We start from the raw sequence: 12249 nt of genomic DNA on the forward strand, positions 1-12249 counted from the left end.
TAAACCACAAAAAATGATAGTACCTCTCTTACAACGTGTCACCCACTACTGAGAAAAAAACACACGTATTTAATACGCCAAAACATTTCGTTCAAATGTTTGCAAATTGAAAGTTAATTTTAAATGTGGAATTTGGGAAATGAAATTGCCACAAAGTGACCAATGCCCATGAACAACTACATACGGTCTTGCATCTCGACCGCACCGCTGGCACTGTGCCTTGTTGTCTTGATACAAAGGCGGTGGAATGAAATAATTTTGGGGGGCACAACATGACAGCATGAAAGAAGGGGGGGGGCAGAGTACAGGGTGGGTAAGAGTCACCTCGTTACTGACAAGAGGCATGCAGATTGGCAGACAAAGACACGGCGAGGGAACACGAAAACGGTAAGAAAACGGAGCACACACAGTGCCCGCTCGAGAATCCTCCCTGCATCACGTTCTGTGACTCGAACGGGAATGGCTAATTGTTGAGATTTACCCTTTCCTTCGGTACCGATAACATTGTTTAATGTTATTTTTTCTTCCGATTCCATTCCGCTTACGTGCACCAGTAAATGGAGACACTACTCATTAAGGGGGCGCCACGTGTGTCATCGGAACGGAGCCGTAAGAACAAAAATGACATTAAATGTTATCAGTACCGAGGCTCCCACAACGCCATGCGGGAAGACGCGTGGGCACAGTTTGGCGCCAGCTATCATGGAGTGCGGTCGTGTCGCTTCAGTTCTGTGGTGAGTACAATGTCTTTAAAAATAATGGCGCTACTACACCTCTCTAAATAAAATTAATGCAGAACCGCTTGCACATTCTGAGATTCAGAGGTGGACGGGACACCCACCCTGCAACTTGCAGATGTCTCGGAACGGGAAAGGGTTAATAAAGCGAACGGCAGGTTGCGGAATGGACACAGAGAAACAGAGAGATGGTGCTGCGCGCGATTTTCGGGGGCAGTGATTGTGCTCATAATTGTAAGCAAGGGACACCTTCACAGATGTAATTATATGCTTCATCGCCAATGCACTGGTAATTCTCTATCCATCAGCAATTGGCAGTTGAACCCGCCTACGGAACTTTTCCTAGACCGATGGCTTGCAACCTCAGTTTTATTCACAGACACACATCTATCACCGAGTCTCAACGTGCTAAGGAACTACAAAATCTTGACATTTATGACAATACGATGCTGGGACAGCCTTTAATTTAAAGTTTCAGCTGCAGCAAGTTTGAAATATCTCCACAGTCGCAATAGCCTAAAGCGGGCACAGAATGTTAAAACTGAGTGACTGCATTAGCCATGGTGTACGAGCACAATAAAAAAATATATACTCACCACATTCATCATAAACGCTTCTACGTAACAGAATATTACATCAAGTAATAAGCTGACGTTTTGGTTAACGGAGAGATGTAATGATGGATCGATTAATCGTTTATTAATATCGATTCTAAAGGTCACGGGAACGTGCACGAGAGGCCACCCACTGTGGAGATGGAACGACGAAATCGGCTCCTGTGCCGGCACTATGTGGATTGTTACGTCACACAATCGCGATAACTGGCAAGTGCTTTAGGAAGCCCTTATCCAGCAGCGTATTGATTAATAACTGATGTAGATAATGGTAATGAATGCGGTGTGAATGACGAATGTGGAGTATATATGTTTGCTCTCCGATGTTGTTTACTGGATACAGTAAAACCTTGGATTGCGAGCATAATTCGTTACGGAAACGTGTTTGTAATCCAAAGCACTCATATATCAAAGCACTCGTATATCAGTTGTGATCACATGACGCTCGGCAGACAAAGCGTACATGTACTACTCGTATTGCAAGACCTCGCTTGTTTATCAAATTAATATTTATAATAAAAAAATTTGCTCGTCTAGCAAAACACTCGCAGACCAAGTTACTCGCAATCCAAGGTTTTACTGTATAGGTAAAAAAAAGCTTCATTGCTCATAGGATTTCTCCAGGATAAAGAAAGATTCTGATTCTGATTGTTTGGCACGATGTCCGCCCTACAATTCATTCCACACGCCTAGAGTTCTTGAAAGAGCTCTCAGCACGTACAGCAAACCACCAAACTATCGTGGCCGATCAACGCGATCGATGCAACCAAAAAGAACACAACAACCACGCATATGTTTTGCGCACGTTTAATAAATAACTGGCCAAAACATGTTGTCGTGTTTGTTCCCATTACCAGACACACAGCCGAGGAGTACCCATGAATCTTGTAGTTAATGCGAGACCCTCACTGTGCGTTCCATGGCCGCAGAGGGTAACGTTTCCAGCATTGGAGTGAACAAGTGAACAATCCCGCCCCTGTGCTCACAGTTCTAATCCCCGCTGCCAAGAATGAGCAGTCCAAGAAAGCTATTATTCGTACTCTAGGGTAAATGATGAAGTTTAAAAAAAAGTTAAGCAAATCATTGACAAACGCACAGACAGAACATTGTGAGAAAATATGCGCCGCTTTAATCGTGGCATTTGCCGTATTCAGCGAAAGAAAACAATTGTTAAGAATAAATTCACATCAAGTGGGGCTTTTGCCCCCCCCCCCCACCACCACCCCTTTGAGAAAATAATCAAGTGGACGGACGACAAAACACAAAACCTCGCGAGTAACTTAAGCCAATTTATTTTTCTGCAGGACTTGAACCCAGAAGCCGACTAACGATAAGGCTGAAAAAAAAACCCTGAATGTCCCCTGTTCTGCTTGCCGTCTTGCGTTACAAGCCCGGGCTTGCTCACTGAGTGCAACCCGATTCAGCGTGTATATATATATTTTTCTTCGCGTGATATTTCGAACCACCGGACAATCTAGAATTTTCCAATTGACCGCGTCTGATGACCTGGAGTGCAGCGGCGTGAACGGACGGGCAAGTTGCTCACAAGTAACAGAACGAGCGGCAAAGAAGAAGTGGTAAACTTGTTACTAGACGTGGATGGATCAACGTAGACATCTGATTTTTAAGTGGAAGAACCTCCCACCCTCCTCCCTCTGAGCTGTGAAGCTCCTTCTCACAGGTGTCCAGTCACACCAACCCAACCAAAGCTGGGAGACAGGCACTGGTGGAAGATTAAGAGAGGAAGGTACGCATGTGGATAAATTAAACCAAAGAATAAACAAAATATACATGTTGCTTCAAAAATATGTTAACACTTACACGGGCCAATTGTTTTTAATGGAAACATAACGGATAATACACTTATGTGATGACAATGTATGTTAATAGCTTAAATAAACTCCTTTAAAAAAATTTAACCGCTTTTATTTTAAAGTGCACCAAAAAGTAAATAACTCGATTGGACAACGGGAAGAGGACGACATCTTGATTACAAGATTTGACCACGACATAGAGGAATGAAGTTGAATAACTTTTTTCACAACTCCGTTTTAACTCACCGTCGAGAAGTACGTCAATGATGCGGCGCCTTGCTCCCACATCAACGCTTACTTGAATTGATTGGTTATTTTATAAATTAATCTTCAATGTACAACTTTTGTTTGTGTGGAATGGGGGTGTCCGTAACTCGTTAAAACACAGAGCAGGCAACGCTTGAGACACGTGGCACCTGCTTCTTGGGCGAGGCGATTGCAGAGTTTAGGGACCGCGGCGTTTTTGACCTACCCAACTAAATATTAAATAAGTCGTCCATACAAAATGTGAATTGCTTTAAAAGAGCCAATTAATTGATGCCGATTTTGATACAGGCATGCATTGTCACCGGATCTGAGTACGTGTGCACAATTTGGAATTAATTGGACAACAGGAAGCAGACAAAATTTTGATTACAAGGTATGACCACGACAAACATAAGGGTTAAATAAAACCCTTTTAAATGTCAAAGATTCTCCACTTGTTCGCCATCATTGTCATCATGTACCTGGAATCTTCTCTAAGGTGGTCTCCAGAGCCAGGAGGCACATTTCTTCTGGTATTGTTGCAAATTATCCGAAGTGTTAACATTTTTTTAAGCACTCTGTATAACAAAAATTGTGTTATCATTATGTAAAACTATACAAAGGAAGGCTATATCACACTGATAATTTCAGAATTTGCCTGCCTACCTACCTTCTTGACTACATAACCACCCACTAACCCAACGTTATTTGCTCACCAACTACCAACATACTTGCCTGTTTGCCGAGCAAACCATCTGTTTACTTACCTACCTACCAACCCCCCGTCATATCACAGTTGCAACTCACAGTGGCAAAATGTGTCTGCAGTTGACTTCAAGCGTGAATTCAAGAGCTTTTCCTGACGGCGAATTCACCGACTTTGAGAGAGGACACAAGGGGATTCCACAACGCGGCTGCTGGACCGTGACGCACTTTTTGTTTCCTGTATTTAAAGCGAAGGTCGGGCCGGGGGGGGGGGGCATTCTTAAAATCGGCCGTGCGTGGGGAGCGGTGGTGTAGCGGTTAGCGCTCCGCGCTATAAACCAGGCGACCCGAATTCGGTTCCTGCTCACGGCCAACACCGGTGATGATTATCTGAACTGGTCCTGGGCCTCCTCTAGGTCGACTCAGCCTCTGAGTAGCTGGTGCAGTGTGTAAATATTTTACTAAACTAATTGGCTGTCGGGCGGTGGCGGGTTTAATGACACATCTATATATATACGCGATCTAACCCAAAAAAACCTGTATTATAGGGAGACAAAGGCGGCCGGACATGGTGTTGGCCCACCCACCCCCTCGTGTGCCGTGCTGGCCTTCATAGGTGATCGCTAACAGCACTTGCCAAACAGTCTGGTAAGGTTATACAGGGGATCTCTGTCTTTGTGTGACACAGATCTGCGTAACCTTTTTTGACAGCGGGCCACAAGTTTAGGGGATGCGTCTTATTTTCTGGAGCGTCCTACAACCTGTAAAAATATGGTAACTGCTAGGAAGTCAACTTAATAAAAAAAACATATCACGGGGCTGCATATATGCGTTACTGTGTGCGTGAACATCAACAGGCCGCAGCGCACAGCTCCTGCATAAATGGAAAATTAAGGATAACTGTGACTGTGGCCATGCAACCCAAACTTTGGACCATGTAATAAACCCATAGAGACACATCGAGACCCACAGAGAAACATTAAAAACAAGCAACTGTGTGGCTGTGGCCATGCATCCGAAACTTTGGACCATGTAGTAAACCCAGAGACACACCGAGACCACTGTAATCTGTGCTCCTTCAATTGATGAGAAAAAAACACTCTCCTGAAAGCCCTCTCATCATGCCTAGCAGATCTCGACATTGGCATTCAACTCCTGAACATAATGCCAAATGCAAGAAAGGGACTGTGCATTGAAACATTTGAAAACCAATTACAAAAAGAAAATGGCAAAGACGGTTACGCTTTTTTTATGAAGACTTTATACTCGGGGAAGAAACTGGCCAGCGTGTGCGTGAATTGTGGTCAAATAAACCCTGCGACCCACACGATGCGGGAAGGAGGTCCCCCATCCAGCAGTGCGTTAGAAACGCACTGCGCTCAAGTAAGGCTTTACCAAGCACAGCAAACGGAATACATTACAGCCCGAATAATATGAAGTTTCACTCGGCACACCGTACAGCCCAAGTTTTTGACGTTTGATACTTTACTTGGCACGAGTTATGGTGCTTTTTGTGGCTATACGAGAATACATTTATTGAAAGTAATGGGAAGGAAACCACTGTGACACCAAGAATAATTAAGGGAAGGGTCCCAGCAGTCAGGAAGCTAACATAAAATAATAAATATGAAAAAAACACAATTCACAATACACCAAAACCCAAGGCCAAATGCATTGTGCCTCCTCCTACCCCATGCATGCGCTTTCACCGTCAGGCCTTCAGCCTTTGATAAACGTATGATCAGATACGCTATGAATAATTGTTGCCAACGAATTTTCACAAACGATCCATTAATTCATCGTCATGAATACTCCCATGGTATGTAGAAAAAATAAACCTGTTTACTGCCGCTTACAAATGTGTGCCAGAGTCACAGACCAAATAGTTACAATTAGTGATGATAATGTTACGTGAAAGGGAGGACAACTAACAAGGGGATGTTTCCCACACACAGACTAAAACCCCCTCTGTATAACGTAAATAGACTGTTGGGTAAAAGTACCGTTAGTGAGCACCTATGAAGACTGGCACGGCACACTAGGGGGTGGGTGTGGTTCCGCACCACACCCGACCACCTTTGTTTCCCCAGCGCTGTGTTTGTACACTGCACTAAGGTCCTCAATTAAAGCTATGTCGACCTAGGGGGAAGCCCAGGATAATTTCAGATCTTACTCAGCAATGATATATTAGCCATTGCCAGGGATTTAACCAGGTCACAAGTTTCGTAGCCAAGTGCACTAAACCACTAGACTATCGTTGCCACACACACATATGTCCACTCACATGTGGGTTTGGTATAATACATGCAGCAATTGATGCGTGTAAAAACAAATTTAGGTCAAGCAGAATTGTGTTTAACACGTCGAAAGTTTGGGGTACAGCAAGCAGTTCCGATTTAGAATGTGAAATTTACTCCACTTCATGAAAGGCATCATTGGGAGGCATAGTAGGTTGAACACGGGCAAACATTTCCACATCTTTTCCACTGGAACATTCCAGCAGAGCCAAAGCAGAGGCCTCACAATCTGGCCGATTTTCCACTGGCCATTTGCCATGCTGAGCCAAAACTAAGCGGCGCTACACCAGCCTTGCCCAAACACACCGTCTATGCTCTGTTTCGAATTGTTCGATGCGTGTGACGTCAGTGGTACGGCTCGGCTTCCGCAGTGGAAAAAAAACGAACCTGGGGCCTTCTGAACCGTGCCGAGCTGGCTTGGCACACAGCCTTGGCAGGTGGGAACGTTTTTTTTTTTAACAAGACACAAAAAGAGTGTGAAAAGCATACAGCTGTTGTGCATATGCAAAATACTAAAACCATTAGCATCGACTGATGAAGTGCATTGGTCACATTTGAGGTCCCATTCGCTCAAAGTTTTTTTTTATTTGGATGGTAATGTAACACAAGAGGGATCACAGTGAACTTCATAAGGAAATGCTGACGGTTTTTTGTTGTATAATGCACAAATACTGCATGATTTTGATTTAAAGCTTTCGTGACTGCAGGAATCCACTCTTTGGTTCTTTTGGTAAAGTCACGTAGAAAAAAAAAACGTCGTGATCTATTATTATTTTTCTACGTGACTTTACCAAAAGATGGGCTCCCCCTTGTCACCAGTGATAGCCAATGTTTTCATGGAGAAATTTGAATCAGATGCCATCCAGACATCCACCCTTTGCCCTTCCCTATGGAAGAGATATGTGGATGACACTTTCGTCATTTGGCCACATGGCCTCCCAGCATTGAACCATTTCCTAGACCACATTAATTCCAGACACCCATCCATCAAATTCACCATGGAAGTGGAGAAAGACGGCAAGCTGCCATTCTTGGATGTTCTGTTTGAGAGGACTGATGGCTCTTTGGGACATTCTGTTTACAGGAAGTCCACCCACATAGACTCCTACTTGAAGCCTGATTCCCACCACCACCCGACTCAAAAGAACTCTCTCATCAAAACATTATACCATAGGGCTCATTGCATTTCTGGCCAACACCACCTGGCCAGTGAATTAAAACATGTACATCTGGCCCTCAAGATGAACGGATACTCTGACCGTACCATCCGCCAAGCTGTTTCTCCCACCATACAGAAACAACCACCTGATACTCCGATCAAAATCATCACGTTACCATACATAGCAGGCGTTACTAAAAAGATTTCCAAAATTTTAAACAAACACAAGATCCAGGTCCGGTTCAATACAGTACACAAAATCCGTGATCTGATCCCATCCGTAAAGAATGCCATTCCTGACTTACAGTACCCCGGTGTTTACAAATTGAGTTGTACCTGCGGCGACTGCTATATCAGGGAGACGAAACGACATATTTCTGACCGAATCCGCGAGCACAAATCAGATTTGAAACACGACAGAACGAATTCTTCGGCCGTAGCTGATCATTGTTTCAACACAGCGGATTCTCATGACATTGTCTTCTCTGATACCAAAGTTCTCTGCAAACCTCCCGGTTATTACCATAGATTTGTCCATGAAGCCATCAAGATATACAAACACAGATACAACTTCAACTGAGAGGATGGTTTCAAATTGAGCAACCATTGGAAAGATGTTATAAATCAAGTCAAACGTTAGCTGCCTTATAATTGTACAGCCATTGCCATTGCTCTCAGTAGGTTTTATGTACTCGTGCATCTCTCCCCCCGAACCCCCTACAGCATCAACCAGTGAAAAGATGTTATAAACCAAGTCAAAGTTTGTCTGCCTTATAATTGTACAGCCATTGCCATTGCTTTCAGTGGGTTGCGTGTACTCATGCATCTCTCCTCCCCGAACCCCCTGCAGCATAACAAAAGGGTGTTTTACCCGTTTTCGTGCAGTGCACCACCACTACCCCCGAAACCCCAGCAGCATAACAAAAGGCGGCTTAACTCAGCCCTCCCCTCCACCCACGTCCCTTCTTGGCTCCGCCCCCCCCCCCCCCTTAACCTGTATATAATCCCAGAGCTGTCCAATTGACACAGATATTCTGCTGTGACTGTTCCACCTGAAGACGGAAGCTTGTGTTGCCTCCGAAACGTCGTGATTTAATTTAGTTTTTTTCTTTTAATTTATTTTACCTGCGTGACTTTACCGGAAAAAAAAACAAAGAGTATTTACCAAAAGAACCTAAGAGTAAAGACTGCATGCTTCCTACACAATTTTGTGTCTCGCTTTGAACGTGGGGTTTTTGAGCCTGCACTATTATTCTGTTGTGATGGGGGTACTCTCATCATTTACTGAATGGAAGTATGTTCCCAGCTCAATTTCAATGCCCTATCGCAAGCGTGGGGAAATGCAAGACCGATTACAAAGATGATGATGAGCGCAATTCTCCCTGCTGCAGTTCAAACGTCCGACCTGTTGCATGCAAACGCTCATGTGTCCAAACCTGTTCAACAAGCATGTGGATGTGCTCATTGAACAAATCGTCCACACCCGTGCGTCGCGGCCACGCTCTCTCGAGTAAGGTGACGCCTTCTCTCAGTACGCCTTGCGTGAGCGCAATGACGCCCATCCTCGAGCCCATTAAATCGCAACGTCGCCACACCTGGTGTCAAACAATGCTATTTGGAGGAACACAAAAGTGGCTCAACAATAGAAAAATCAGCTCCTGCAAGCTGCCTGCCCCGCCCCGCCCCTCACCCACAGCTGCCAATCTGGCACCTTCCTCATCCATGTAAGCCCACAAGCCCACCCCTCCCCTCCCACACTGGCGCGTGCTCGGCACCAGCAATTCCACGTGAACTCCCGTGCACCAGATTCCACACACATACACCACCACCGCTAATCTGGCACTTTCACAACCCATTATTCGTTTCATTTGTCAGCGGCCAAAAAAAAAAGCCGATTAGCGACTGTAGCGGCCCCCACCACTCCACTTCACCGTAACTTTGACTTGGGCAATCAATCTCTCAATCCCACCGCGATTAAACCCGCTGCACGCCGGGGGTCTCTGAAAGAGGCCGAGCTACAGTGCACAGCGGATTGCCTTTCTAATTGCCTGCTGTGGTTTGGGGGAGGGGTCTTTTTTTTAAGACTTTGTGATGAAAAAGAGATTCCCTGCCACTATAATCAAAGCTGGGGTGAAGCCGAGTACACCTCGTACCCCGTAATCAACTGCCATTCAGAGGGCATGCCAAGAAGACCTCGGCACACTCTTCTGCTGGAATTTATGCCAAGTTCCTACCACTGCTGGTGAGAGCGCTTGACAGCTCAAGAATAGTCCTCCTGGGCCACTCCAGCACGGCTTGCTTGGATTTTGTCCCAAAAATTTCGCGAGGCACGCGGGTTCCATGGGATGGGGCCTGCTGCCACGTCTCCCTCGTTCGCTCCCTCCCCCATCTACCTTCCGTAGCCAGATGTAAGGGTGGTCCAGATGTCTTGTGACCCGCATTTAATTCTCCAAAACGTTATATTTGTTTTAGCATGGTTTCTTTAAAACATAAATGAATATGCAAAGGAAAACTATTTTAGGGGTTAATTAATTGGGGGGGGGGGGGGGGGGGGTGGTCACAATACATTTGGACCACCTTGTACATTAAATAGCAATAATACATCAATCCATCAACTAATGGCACTTAAAGCAGCTGAGGTTACATTAGGTCACCCTAAGCTCATATCTATTCGTACTGTCAAATAATATTCGGGACAAATAGAACGCGACACTGAAGTTGACTCAAGCGTGGGACCGCCACTGATCAGCGCCATCTCTCCTCCCGTGCTAACCCGACGAAGACGCCACAACTTTATTTTTTTTCCCGAGAGCGGTGTGCCGGTGTGAACGTGTTCAGCTCGCTTACGAAACCGAGCACGCCGACCCTGGGAAACCGACCCAGCACGGCCCTGGTAAAGGCTTGCTGTGAGATGATGCACCGAGAACCACCTGTCCAAATTCGCTCTCCATCGGCTATGCGAAGGTAGCACAAAGGGCCCAAAACAACGCCTTGGTAATAACGCTCACAAGCTCCAAAACACCGCTTGTGAGCGTTACCAGCAGTGACATTTGGGCGCTAATTTAAGTTTAGTCCTAGAAGACACCCTCTAGTGACTTCAACCGATCATTAATTGTAACCCATCATAAAGTTTTATGCTGTTAGTGAAGTTTTTTTTTTATCGGGTGAGAACTCTATGGACCAGAAAAGTCTCAATTGGTAATAATCACCGGCAAGAGTGACCTCATTTGCAAAAGTATGCCAGTTTTGTCCTACCATCGTGGCAACTGAAACAACGGTGCAAGTTTCTTAAATCGCTCCCGATTCTTCCCACCCAGTGGTACAAACGGTCGATCGACAGATCACGGACATATGTTGAGCTTCTTTCGCACCGTACGTAGCAACCGTGCTAATTTGAGGTGAGACGGAAGGGGCAACAAACACGTGTGGTGTGGTAGATTGTGGCAACTTCCACCTCTACCAAGACGTCTGGCCAGCGGAAAATAGTCGGCCTCATATCCGAGAGAGGTTCTCTCGCACTCTCTCTGGTGGAGGTCCTTCCGCCAGCCGTGGCACAGATGAGCAATTTCAGACCTGCACCTTTATTTTTTTACTGTAACTATTCATCACATCATGCATTGAATGTTGATTCTTAAACAGCGCCAAATTGGTGCGTCTTGTGCTGCCATTTGTAAAAAAATATACGAGGGATTGCCCCATATGCTATTCCCGAGTCGAACGTCAGCAGCGACAAATCATCCGTTGCGATGCATCGTTTTAAACCGTTGTGCACGAGGCATTGCCAACAATAGCAAATCGCTCAACGTGCGCTCCTTAAAATGTGAACCCCTGCATACAAAAAAACTAGTCTCTTAATATACACTTTAAACAATTAATCGATTTGCAAGCCCCCTGTAAAGAATAGTGCCAGCTTAAAGAAACTCATTATTTATTACTGAACTGTATTTCTGCTATTCACTGCACGCTAGGAATGTCAACACAATAGTACTCAAGTGTGCGTTAGGCTCAAGTACTTATAACGATTTGCAGCCCGTTGTGAAAGTGCTGCTGGATGAAGGCTTCCCCAATGCCACATTAGTCACTGTGGGTTTATTGACCATACCTTCAACACAACTGTCAGTGCGGGTTGCGAACGGAGGGCGGTGGGGTCCCAGGACTTGTTCAAATATCACTTCACCAACGATTTTACCTCTAGCCCAAAAATGAATGCGCTAAACCCACCCCACAATTCTCTCGAGTAGTTGTATACAAGCTTATTATCCCCGAGTGAAAATAATTAGGCGCAAGCCCTTCATTACAATAAATGTATTCGTATACATTATCGTTATGCTTGTTTACCCAGGAAAGTCTCAATGGGTGTCGAGAGTCGTTTGCTGGAGGATCCCGCCAAGTTCTCAATTGAGTAACGTGCAGGTAATTAATTTGCATTGTCATGTTTGGCCAATACCAGTAACATTGTATTTGACTTTTAGCTATGGGAGGAAATCTGAGACGCCGGAGGAACCCCACAGAGAAGTGGGACAGAGGAGGAATCGAAGCCAAGGCCCTCTCGTTGTGCGGCACGACTGTAAACGTCGCGCCACCCGGCCGCCCAATATCATCACATAACTCAAGTCAGCTGACCATTACAAACACCCCCACAGTCCTGTGGTGCAGAGCGCACCCCAAAACATTTCA

At 45.3% G+C, this 12249-nt stretch overlaps 1 protein-coding gene across 8 annotated transcripts in view; it reads right to left on the bottom strand.

The window, feature by feature from the left end:
* LOC116951063 (PH and SEC7 domain-containing protein 2-like) overlaps positions 1 to 12249 on the bottom strand; it is a 195378-nt gene that overhangs the window by 80346 nt on the left and 102783 nt on the right. The gene's annotated exons all lie outside the window — the stretch shown is intronic.

Source organism: Petromyzon marinus, chromosome 41 (genome assembly GCF_048934315.1).
Source record: "Petromyzon marinus isolate PM22_M1 ecotype Great Lakes invasive population chromosome 41, UKy_Petmar_22M1.pri1.0, whole genome shotgun sequence".
In the NCBI taxonomy this organism is placed as follows: Eukaryota; Metazoa; Chordata; class Hyperoartia; order Petromyzontiformes; family Petromyzontidae; genus Petromyzon; species Petromyzon marinus.